This window comes from Dermochelys coriacea, chromosome 1 (assembly GCF_009764565.3).
Source record: "Dermochelys coriacea isolate rDerCor1 chromosome 1, rDerCor1.pri.v4, whole genome shotgun sequence".
Taxonomy (NCBI): Eukaryota; Metazoa; Chordata; order Testudines; family Dermochelyidae; genus Dermochelys; species Dermochelys coriacea.
In genome coordinates this window covers 195,107,214-195,119,693 of record NC_050068.2, presented here as the reverse complement: position 1 = coordinate 195,119,693, position 12,480 = coordinate 195,107,214, and the positions used below count along the sequence as shown (strand labels likewise).

The window sequence follows — 12,480 nt, the reverse complement described above, 5'->3', positions numbered from 1 at the left end:
GAGACAGTTGCCAATACCAGGCCAGCTCCAGGCATTTGTGAAATTTGAAAAACGTTGTCTGTGAGGGCCCCTTAAATCTAAAGAGGCCCTCAAAGGAACAATCTGTCATTTATTTAACATAAAATCATACGGATTCAAGCCTGACTCGCATCATTATACTTTCAGTGAGCTTTTTTTGCGTTCTCTTTACCTGTGTTGTTATATTCTCAGTATAATGATGAGGTTGGTCTCCAGGTAGCAAAGAACTGTTGATTATTCTGATTGGACTATATTAATATAATCTACATCTTTGTGTCATATCCTTTTATCAGTAAAAAATGTAGTTGGAAAACAGTCATAGCAACCAGAAGCCTGCCAGCATCAGCCTGACCCCCATTGCTAGCAGAACCACCCCATGACATAGAAAAGTGAAATTTCCATTTGCTTGGACACAGAGAGGATAAACATTTTCTATTTAAAGCATATAGAGCTGATTCAGCCTGCTTAGAATGATAGAAAGCTCAATCTATACTTCACGCATTCTGTTTACTGTTCTGATTTTTTTATAAGGCTTTTTTGAATTTATTCTGTATTTCATGTTTTTCACTTTTTTAACTGAGTCAATTGCATTTATTTCTGGAAGACCATATTCTTTGCACATTGCTTATTTAGCAGGTGCAAGTTTCCTATTTCTATGGTATTCAGGGCCTTTTTAAGGTTGGGAGTTGAAATAAGTGTGACTGGAGTGTATGTGAGAAATAGGTAGAACGAATGGAATGTATGATAGAAATGTACTTGACAGGACACTTACCTCTTACTTTTGCTCTTACCTTGCTGACAGGGTAGATAGGAATGAGTGTGTTCTTTTGCTTTGAGGTGATTAAATCCCATTGGAGTGTTCATGGAAGTAGCACACTTGTCAAGAATAGAAGATATACTACTCATAGGTGGTATTTTTGATGGTTGTTGACCAAAGATGACTCTCATTTATGGTATATTAAAATAAACCTTTTGGAACTTTAGGTTTCAAAGTTCTTCTTTGAAAAGAGACTATATAAAAATGGCACCATCTGTCCTTTCTGCATATTGTACTCATGTCTGCCACACAAAGGGAGCAGACCTCTGAGGGCAATTCGTTTTTGCCAAGGACAACTACTTACAACTGTGGAACTCTACTGAGGGCCAAATTTGGCCTGCAGCATCTTTGTTTTTGGCGGCGTTGCATAGAGAAGGAAAAACGTCCTGCCTGATTCTCAGATCTCTGGGAACTTGCAGGTCTGTCAGTTGATCTGAAGTAGCTGAGGTCTGATGAGCATGGTATAAAATAATCCTATTGAAAAGCAGTGATAGTCATCCAGAAGAGGAAGATGAGGAAAAGGATCCTAGACAGCCAAAAGGCTGAGAGAGCTGGGGAGGACTTAAGGAGAGGCAACAGAAGAGCTGGAAGAAGAAAGGCCTAGGATCAAGAAAGTGGGAAGTGCTAGGAAAAAATGGGACATGGTGGACAACAAAACAGTTCATTAAGTGACTTAACATAAAGGATGTACAAAGATCACCTCAGGGGATAGATAGGGATGACGGAGCCTTGATCATGGCCTAAACAACATTTGACAGGATGGAAAGGAGTCAGATTGGGAAGTGTTATAAGTTACAGCGTTATAACTGATTCATCTCTGTAACTACTAAGGCTCTGATCTCACAGTAAACTCTACATGGATGTGGAGTTCCAGCTGTGTGAAACTCATGGTAAGATTAGGCCAAATGGAGTGCACTGCCAGTATAGAATGGAGCTGAATATTATATTTAGTAAAACTGATTTAAAATGCTAAAAGTTAATGGTATCACCATCCGTTAAGTGACATTCTTTTCACCTGGCCAGTTGTCTTGTAATTTAGTGAGCATTTTTATTTAACTTTGACAGACTCGTCTTTATCTTGGGGGATATTGTTTTCACAGGGAATTTATTATTGCACACCTTCTGTATTTTGACACACACTTTATTTTCAGTGGTTCAAGGCTGCATTGGTGGTTAATGGAAGAAATTGTGTGTTTTTGATGGGGATAACAAGTCAGTTATAGAAAACGTAGATCATGTCACAGCTTAGTGAGTGATAAAATGTTAAAAATGATATTGAAAAATACTTCGTGTTTCATCTGTACCATATGACTCCAGGGAAGCTAATATAACATTGATATTTTTTTTAAGAGAAAAGTCTCCAGAGGCGATCCTGGCAATTACAGGCCAGTAAGCCTAATTTAAATGCCAGGTAAATTGGTTGAAACTATAGTAATGAACAGAATTAACACACACACACACACACACACATATAAGCCCAATATGTTGGGGAAGAGACAACGCGGCTTTTGTAAAGAGAAGTCATACCTCATCGATCTATTAAAATTCTTTTGTGTCGACAAGGATGATCCAGTTGATTTAGAGGTTTCAGAGTAGCAGCCGTGTTAGTCTGTATTCGTAAAAAGAAAAGGAGTACTTGTGGCACCTTAGAGACTAACTAACAAATTTATTTGAGCATAAGCTTTCGTGAGCTACAGCTCACTTCATCGGATGCATTCGGTGGAAAATACAGTGTGGAGATTTTTACACACACACACACACACACACACACACACACACACACACACACACACACACACACACACACACACACACACACACACACACACACACACACACACACACACACACACACAGAGAGAGAGAGAGAGAGAGAGAGAGAGAGAGAGAGAGAGAGAGAGAATGGGTTTTACCATACACATTGTAAGGAGAGTGATCATTTAAGATGAGCCATCACCAGCAGGAGGGCAGGGGGAAGGAGGAAAACCTTTCATGGTGACAAGCAAAGTGGGCCATTTCCAGCTGAGGAACAGTGGGGGGTAGGGTGGGGGGGAGAAATAACGTGGGGAAATAGTTTTTTACTTTGTGTAATGACTCATCCACTCCCAGTCTCTATTCAAGCCCAAGTTAATTGTATCCAGTTTGCAAATTAATTCCAATTCAGCCGTCTCTCGCTGGAGTCTGTTTTTGAAGTCTTTTTTTTGTTGAAGGATAGCCACTCTCAGGTCTGTAATCGAGTGACTGGAGAGATTGAAGTGTTCTCCAACTGGTTTTTGAATGTTATAATTCTTGATGTCTGATTTGTGTCCATTTATTCTTTTACGTACACAAGAGATCCACTTCCTGGACACTACAGTGCTAGTAAGCGATGGTCACATAAACATCACCTTGTATCGGAAACCTACTGACCACTATTCCTACCTACATGCCTCTAGCTTTCACCCAGATCACACCACACGATCCATTGTCTACAGCCAAGCTTTACGATATAACCGCATTTGCTCCAACCCCCTCAGATAGAGACAAACACCTACAAGATCTCTATCATGCATTCCTACAACTACAATACCCACCTGCTGAAGTGAAGAAACAGATTGACAGAGCCAGAAGAGTACCCAGAAGTCACCTATTACAGGACAGGCCCAACAAAGAAAACAACAGAATGCCACTAGCCATCACCTTCAGCCCCCAACTAAAACCTCTCCAACGCATCATCAAGGATCTACAACCTATCCTGAAGGACGACCCATCACTCTCACAGATCTTGGGAGACAGGCCAGTCCTTGCTTACAGACAGCCCCCAATCAGAAGCAAATACTCACCAGCAACCACACAACAGAACCACTAACCCAGGAACCTATCCTTGCAACAAAGCCCGTTGCCAACTCTGTCCACATATCTATTCAGGGGACACCATCATAGGGCCAAATCACATCAGCCACACTATCAGAGGCTCGTTCACTTGCGCATCTACCAATGTGATGTATGCCATCATGTGCCAGCAATGCCCCTCTGCCATGTACATTGGTCAAACTGGACAGTCTCTATGTAAAAGAATAAATAGACACAAATCAGACATCAAGAATTATAACATCCAATGAAATTAATAGGCAGCAGGTGTAAAACAAACATAAGGAAGTATCGCTTCACACAGTGTACAATCAACCTGTGGAACTCATTGCTAGGGGATGTTGTTGTGCAGGCCAAAAGTATAACTGGGTTTAAAGAAGAATTAGATAAGTTCATGGAGGATAGATCCATCTATGGCTATTAGCCAAGATGGGCTGGGATACAACCCCATGCTTTAGATGTCCCTAAACTTCTGACTGCCAGAAGCTGGGATTGGATGGCAAAGGATGGATCACTCAATAAATTGCCCTATTCTGTTTGTTTCCTCTTAAGCATATGGCACTAGCTACTACCAGACAGGATTCTGGGCTAGATGGACCATTGGTCTGACCCAATATGGCCATTCTTATGTTGAGACTTCTCTTATTAGAGACTACAACAGCATATGACTTTACAAATTAACTTCTGTCACCTCTTTGGGGGTTTGGGTTTTTTTTTTTAAATCTTGTTTTCTACAATTCACTCGCCTCCATTGTGGTGCTTGTTCATTAATGAGAATGTTCTGTGATTTCAGATGTTTGGCAAAATAATCCTTTGCCCTTATTTTCTGATATATTTTATTTTCACAGGTTTCAGAGTAGCAGCCGTGTTAGTCTGTATTCGCAAAAAGAAAAGGAGTACTTGTGGCACCTTAGAGACTAACAAATTTTCTAAGGTGCCACAAGTACTCCTTTTCTTTTTATTTTATTTTCAGTTGATATAAAACTACAGGAAAGGGATTGTAAAAATATACTCTTTTCTCTTTTCTTTCTCTTCTCATTTGAGGTGCCAATTACTTATGTTTTAACCTTTCTAGAGTATTTGTGCATCTACACTTTTGAAGGTATAGCTCACTCAGTCACTGAAACTCAAAATTCTTTTTTGTTACGGGATTATGAAACCTTTACTATATTCTTTATTGAAAGAATTTGAGATGTCTTGCGTGTAGGTCAGTGAATATAAATATTAACCTTTTTTTACCTATTCAATTCCCATGCTTTTCTTCCACATCAGTCGTAGCGTATGGAAGAAGCAGAGAGAGCGGGGGAAAACAGGATATAGCTATGTTGCTGTTGTTGGCTGGGAGAACATGAAGAAGGAGCCCCTCCATGTATTTGGCTGGGAATATGCGGATTTAGGGATCCAGGATCCATAAAATTGCTAGCTCCATATGCATTCTAGCCCCCACAATATCCTTACTGCTTTCCTGGAAGACAAAATTATGCCAATCTCAAAAGCTGTAGCCCTTTTGAATTAGTATATTTTTCTTTTGTATGTTTTAATGAAAGAGGGGAACCTAGGACCAACAGGATGTGCATTCTCTAGATTATGGCACAGCTCCCAGGAGAAGATTGTTTTAGGTCAGAGTGGTATTTTGACCTCTCATCCCCTACCCCCCATGACCTTCACAAAACCTCCAGAAATCAACAAAATCCCAAAGGATCCATATGGAAGGGACCTATATCGTATACATAGACAACATGTTATATATGTTACAAATGTGTGTGAACTGTCATATATGAAAGGAGACGTTTCCCGGTTGTTTCACTTACAGCTCTTTGAGGCAGGGACTCTCATTTAGTATGGCTTTGTTTTTTGTTGTTTTTTTTGTGAAATGCTTAGCATAATAGGGTCTCAGTATGAGTGAGGCCCCTAAGCAGTACTGCATTATAAATTATTAGGACTTATGATGAGGCTATGCTATTTTGCATGCAACAAAATGGCACATTTCGTGGAGCAACATTTAATTTTCATAAGTCTATTTTAATCATCAACTAAAGAAAGCTTTTAATAAAGTGCTGAAAATGTTTCAGTACATACTAAAGAAAGAAACAAAGATTTTTGTTTTCACTCATTCTTTCAATGGTTGGAGTTTTTACTTTAAGAGTAATACATTCTCTAAGGGTTAGGGGGTGGAAAGACTTGTCTCATAACGCTCTTGAATCCTCCTCCTATGCTCCACTTCTGAATGTTTTGGTCGCCAGGGCAGCAAAAATCAGGACACCAGCTCTGAAGACTTGACAGTTGAGTGCAACAAAGAGTGAAGTAAAGACAAAAACTCAAGAGTTGGGAGAAAAGAAACCTGCAGCCTTCCGTCACCCGAGAAAAACAGGGATGTTCACTTTGGGGAAAACTGACATCTCTCTCCCAGCTGCATTCAATGGCCTGATCTGAAGAGCAGTCCAGCTGGCACTGAGCAAACCCCACCTACTCCTGCCATCTGTCCTCTCATCCCTACATTAGCAAGATCATGGTTCATCCACATCTCTGAAGCTTTTCTCTGTACATGTGCAGAAAGTGGAAAAACTGGCAAGAAGTCTGGTCTCCACCTCTTTCAAGAGATTAGATTTTCTTGGAAACTGGCCAACTCTATATTGACTTCAAATCTATGATGACAGGGTAATTAGCCATATGGCTTCAAAATAAAATTTCACAAGTCCAATATGAAAAATATATGCTATTTATATAGCATTTATGCATAAATGCTATCATGTGGATGTATTGATCAATCATCTCAGTATCAAATTTATGAAAAAGCAAATACAGGATTGTTTTTCTTATTTATTGTAATACAGAATATTTTTTCAAAAACTAATCTAGTGAAGAATCTACAGGGATTTTCAGTTACTATTTCTGAGATACAAAGTTTTATTTAACTTAAAAATATTCAATCCTTTGAAAACATTAAAATATTGGTTACTCATAGTTTGAGTCATTTAAAAAATAAAATGGGAGTGATTTTGAGTCACTTAAAAATAAAATATATTCTGGGAGGTGAACTGTGGAGTCATTTTAGCCAAGAGGAGAAAGCAGAAATAGCAACCACACTCTGATGCCTGAGTGCATCAAGGTGGGGTGGAGGCAGAAAGGAGATGAAAATGTAATTGGAACAGTTCGTTAGTGTATGGAAAAAATAGATTTTACAGCTTCCCTGTAAAAGCAAAAGAGTGATGTTACTGTGGTCAGAAGCATAACTCTAAAAGGTCAGTCCTCAGAATTCTTCATACTAGACTTCAAAGCGAATTTTCATTCTGCCTGATTAGATATATTTTGAAGCTGAAACTCTATTGCAGTATTGTCTCAGTAGTCTCTCTTTCTTCGTCCACCATTTCCCCATTGCTTCCCACCTGGCAGGAGACTTCCATTATTGCTTGTATCAGACTTTTATTTGATCATTTAAATTCACTTATTTTACAAATGGAACACTTGTAAAATCATACAATATCTGTACAGTTTATTTTTTTTTAAGTAAAGCACAGTTACTTCCATCAACAATCTGACAAAGGATATGTCCTTTGGCAGATAGAGTAGTAGACCCAACAGAGCTTTATTATCTTTGATATTTGTGATAGTTTCAACAGTAATAGACACACTCTTTGGAAAAAGCTTCTGAAAAATTACTCAAAGTATACCATAAACAAAAATTTGGTCTTTCCTCTGAAACATAGTAGATAAGTAAGAAATGGATGAGCGGAAAACGTTTACTGATAATGATCTTCAAAAGTCAATTGTGGGAAAGAGAACTTTTCCATTTCACACCTCTTATAAGATATGCATTACTTTTTATGATACTGACCATGAATTTCCAATGCTATCACTTCAAATAGTTCCACCCAGTTCTTCTGGAACATTGTTTTTGCAGGACTTCCAGAAATTCAAGACCTTGATTTAGTAAACTAGTTCAGATAATTTGGAATTACACTAAACTTTGCTACCTATAATGCTATAAATATATGGGGCTTTGCAAAACACATAAGATAAGAAGGTTCCTATCCTGAAGAGCTTTCAAATTTAAAATTTCACCTTCATTCCATGAAGACTAATCTACATGCTCAAACAGCAACAAGATTGTACTAGCAATGTGTTTGAGATTTTGTGTGATTGTATGATAGTGCCAGGAGACTTTGTATAAAATGCAAACTTAATTAAAATTTTTCTTAAAGGAGCGCCATCAAGATTCCAATGCAAAACTTTCTTCTGTCCCCTCAGATGTAAATATTCCATTGATGAGGAGGAAAGCTAACTCTCCAAAACAAAAGCTGCAATACAGAAATTTGAAGCTGGGTAACCAGTCCCCACTAAACCTAGAACAGGAGGTTTGGTTTTTAGAGTTTGGGTATAAACTAGGTTTCCTATTTTATAGGATCTGATCCAAAGTTCATTGAAATCCATAGGTGAGTCTATCCGTTGATGTCAATGTTCTTTGGGAAAAACCCATTAAGAATAACATTTTTACTTCTTGTGGCCTTTGGTTTTTTCTTTGAAAGTTGTTACCTTACTGCCCATGTGACACACAAGTTCGTGTCTTTCACAAATTACCACCACACTACAAGTGACTGTTGTGATTCCCTGCCCACATACACATACTTGCAATAGCACAGAAGTGTCTGTGGCATCACTTGTGCTAGCTGTCATCCAGCTTGCGCAAGTATGTGTATATGAGCTGGGAATCGCCCCTAGTTCGTAGTGTAGACATAGCAACAATGACTGCCTTCTGTTTTCTCTTTTGAACAGGGGCGCTGGAACAACTTGTATAGTGGGGATGCTGGGAGCCACTGAAGCAAACTGGAAACCTTGTATTTAATGGAAACCACTTCAAGTCAGGGGATGCGGCAACACTCCCGGCACCCCTAGTTCCAGCACCTGTGCTTTTGTAGGTTTCACTGTCATTCCTGGTCAACATGGAGTGGATTAAATGACCGATATGCACTCATGACTACAAACAAATTGTTGCTGATCTGTTTTCAGGACTATCAATCTTGGCATTTTCCTTTATCTTTTTTTAGTTGGGCCTTCCGGGTATATCTGCACTGCAGCTGGGAGTGAGCTTCCCAGGCTGGGTAGATGACTCACACTAGCAGGGCTTGAGCTAACACACAAAAATTAGCAGTGTGGATGTGGTGGCTGTGGCAGAGATATGGGCTAGCCACCTGAGCTCAAACGAAGGGGTCCAGGTGGGCTTGAGCACCTGAGCTGCCACCCAAACCGCAGTGTCCACATTGCTATTTTTAGCATGCTAGCTTGAGCCCAGCTAATGTGAGTCTGTCTACCTAGGCTGGGAGGCTTGCTCCCCGCTGCTGTGTTGATGTACCCTATGAAAAAGGGATAGAAACTCTCCCTCTCCCCACCCTATGTTGGCATTAATTCTTCTTTTTGCATTAGCACATTGTATCTGGAAAATTTACTCCTGAGTTAAGACAGTATTTGCTACTCATTTAGTGTGCAGAAGCTAACACACAAAGCAGCTTCTTTGTAACTTGAAAGTTTGATTTGATTCAAAGCACAGAATTTGCTGCACTCCAAATGAACTATTACATTCAGTTGATGGAGGAAATGTGAATTCTTCAGGGGTAATACTATGCAAAATTTTAAAAAAGAAAACTCCACTTCTTTGGCACTCTATCAAAAATTTCAAGGGACATAACCATTTTTGGACTTCACACAATTAAAACTGTTGAAATGAGTCTTTAAACATAATTGTCTGGAAATAACTTCACTGTTTTAGAAAAGTTCAAACTGAGCTTAGTCCAAAAGACTATTTTGCTGTTCATATGTTCTCAGAGTTACTTAGCAGTTAATCTAAATTTGAAGACTATATTAACATGGAAGAAATATATTTTTTCATGTATATGGAATTATAGCTGAAGAATCCATGGCAATTAATTTTGAATAATGGTTTCCATTCTAAGCCTCCTGTTTTCAGTGCCTCTTAACTTTCAAAAACTTTCATCTTTTGTGCAGAAATTTTCCAGGACAGGGAATTTTTCTAAAAGGCTCACACAAAAATGGTTCACCTGTTTTAAGAACAAACTGTGAGTGTGGGGGCGTGAGAGATGCAGTTATGAAAGCTTTCTTACAACTAATTTTTAACGACTTTGATGCTGAACTGGCTAGTAGTAGAATTTTGAAATTTGAAAATTTTGAAATTAGAGGTAGCCCTCACTGAGAAGTTTAATTTGAGTTCTCTCATAAAAAACATAATTTTGATTTTATCAGGTTATGAGACATTGAAATTGTGTTGCCTATGTGCTATAGGTTTTGTATGAATTCTCTCCCTAAACTCATAAAGGTCCCAATTCTGAAGACATTTATGCACAGGAGTGTCTTTACCCAAAAGTACTCACATTGAACTCCCCGTTGGATATAGGTAGGTGAGCAAAGTTATTTGAGGATCTAGGCCAAAGTGTACAGCTAGGGAAGGCTGTGCTGCATGTGTGTGCATGGATAGCTTAGCTACAGAATTAAATTCCTAGTGGACATGTGCACTAGTTGTGGAGGCCTTGACTCAGTCCTGCCCTTCTTCATAATTTATAAAGGAATTAGGCTGGGCCTGAGGTACACCTTGTGTAAAGTGCACAGGAGCTGAATGAAGAGTGCCACAAGAGCTTTTGGCTCCGTCCAAGATCCAAAGGGATTAGGGGAAACTGCTGCCCATATTGTATAGTTGGAAGATGGGAGGAGCTGCACAACTCCTAAATTTCACAGAAGAGGGGATTTTCTAAGCTGTTTGGGACAGGGGATTCCAGTGGTGGTAAATAGATAATAGTAACGATGGAATTTCCATGTGTTGTTGCCAATCTTTTGCAAGGCAGCAGTAGTTGAGAGTCCTGGAGAGTAAATTTCCTTTGTTTTTTACATGTCCCCTACCCCCATCATTTTTCTACACAAGTTATGCTGGGCTGTTTTTTTATTTCCCAATACAACATCCTCATTGTATGATTAACTCTGTGGTGCATAGCAAAGGATGCCAGCTTCATTGTAGGGTCAGGACCTGCCATGTGTAGTATCTTTATGGCAATGTATTGGTTAGCACTTCCTTTTTCATAATAATACCATTCTACTTGTTTCCATACTCACAGAGCTGTTAATGTGTTTGGTTCATTTTTTCCATTTAGAAGAAAGTCTGATGATTTGTTCGTGCTTATTGCTTTGTGAGATAACAGCTTTGTCTTCTTCCCTTACTGAGTTTTAACACATTCTCTTTGGCCTTGTTGTTTTCAACTAACTTTTTTGCATTACATATTCTTATTGAATGTTTAGAAAAAAGTACAGTCACTTGGGGCTTGATCCTGGAAGGTGCTGAGTACTATGTTCCTACTCAAGCTAAGTACTTACAGACCTACTTAATTTCAAGTACATAGACTACCTACATGCTTAAAAGTTAAGCAGTTGCTTGAGGGATTTGCTGTAGTACCTTGCAGGGTCAAGCCTATATTTTGAGTTTGGGTCTTGCAAAGGAATCCACATGTAAAGACCTTTTTGTCTACATGGAACCAGTTCTTTTGGCCCTTTTAAAGAGGTTATTATATTATCAGTAAAGATTCCAAAGGAATCATCATTGTCCATTGTATCAGTTCTTAAAAACGTATGAAGAGTATTTTCTTATTCCTTTTAAGATTACTCTTAAAAATTGCCACAAGGGAAATTACCATTTTTAAAAAAGCAATTGAAGGAATGTTTGGCTTCAGACAAACTGACAAAGAACAAAAAAAAAGTTGAGTTGACACTCCTTAAATAGCCTTATTATACCACCTTACAGATGTCTGTGATCAGCGCATGATGCTATATATTCACCTGTGTTGGCACAGCAGGATAAGATGAGTACAGCATGTCAGCCTCAACTTCAAAGTTCATTTCTTTTTGGTTTGTCAAGTTGAACAGGAAAAAATGTGCATGATTGAATAGATTCACAATGACCCAGATATCGTTTAACAATCAGTCCCTAGTTAATCACCAAATTATAGATTTACTGTTTTCTTTCTTTAAACAAGGTATAGATATAAATTTGATATACCCTCTCTATTGCCTATCTCTGTCTCTATCAAATCACTTGTCCAGAAAGTTGTTTTATGGCACTTTCATATGCCTAAGCATGGATGTAGGTGTTTAACCTTTCAAGTTTTAAAATATTCCCACATTTTTTTTCTATTTTGATGTCTAACTTTAAAAAAACAAAAAAACCCAAAACCAGTACTGTATTGGAAGGTCAGTTAATATTAAGTAGATAAGGAAGATATGCAAATTATTTTAACTCTGTGAAATAGAATGCAAAATATGAATAGAATCCAGTCTTCTTCATAAATATTAAAAATAGTCTTTTTAAAAAATGCTTTTGATTAAAACAAAGAATCTGAGTGTAAATGAACATGAACACGGAATACTAGATTATCAGGGTGATACAGAATTAGGCCATATTAAGGTTTGTTTTTTGTTGTAAATGCTTAAAGGTCTATACAGTCCATTAAACATATGTCAGCATTTTGCAGTGAGGAATAGCTTGTGATCCTTTAAGTACAATCTGTGGCCTAAATTTTGCATTTTGTTTAAATGCAGAGTAACAAAGGGTATGTCTACACAGCAAAGAAAAACCCGCAGCTGGCCCTTGCCTGCTGACTTGGCCTTAAGGGGCTCAGGTTTCAGAGCTGTTCTATTGCTGTATAAACTTCTGGGCTCAAGAAGAAGCTCAGGCTCTAGGACCCTGCATGCTTGTAGGGTCCCCAGGCTCCGGTTCCAGCCCAAGTTTAGAAGACTACACA

The 12,480-nt window shown here is 38.6% G+C and overlaps 1 protein-coding gene across 4 annotated transcripts in view; it reads left to right on the top strand.

The window, feature by feature from the left end:
* The window catches only part of ALCAM (activated leukocyte cell adhesion molecule), a 173,766-nt gene that overhangs the window by 105,190 nt on the left and 56,096 nt on the right, over positions 1 to 12,480 (top strand). The gene's annotated exons all lie outside the window — the stretch shown is intronic.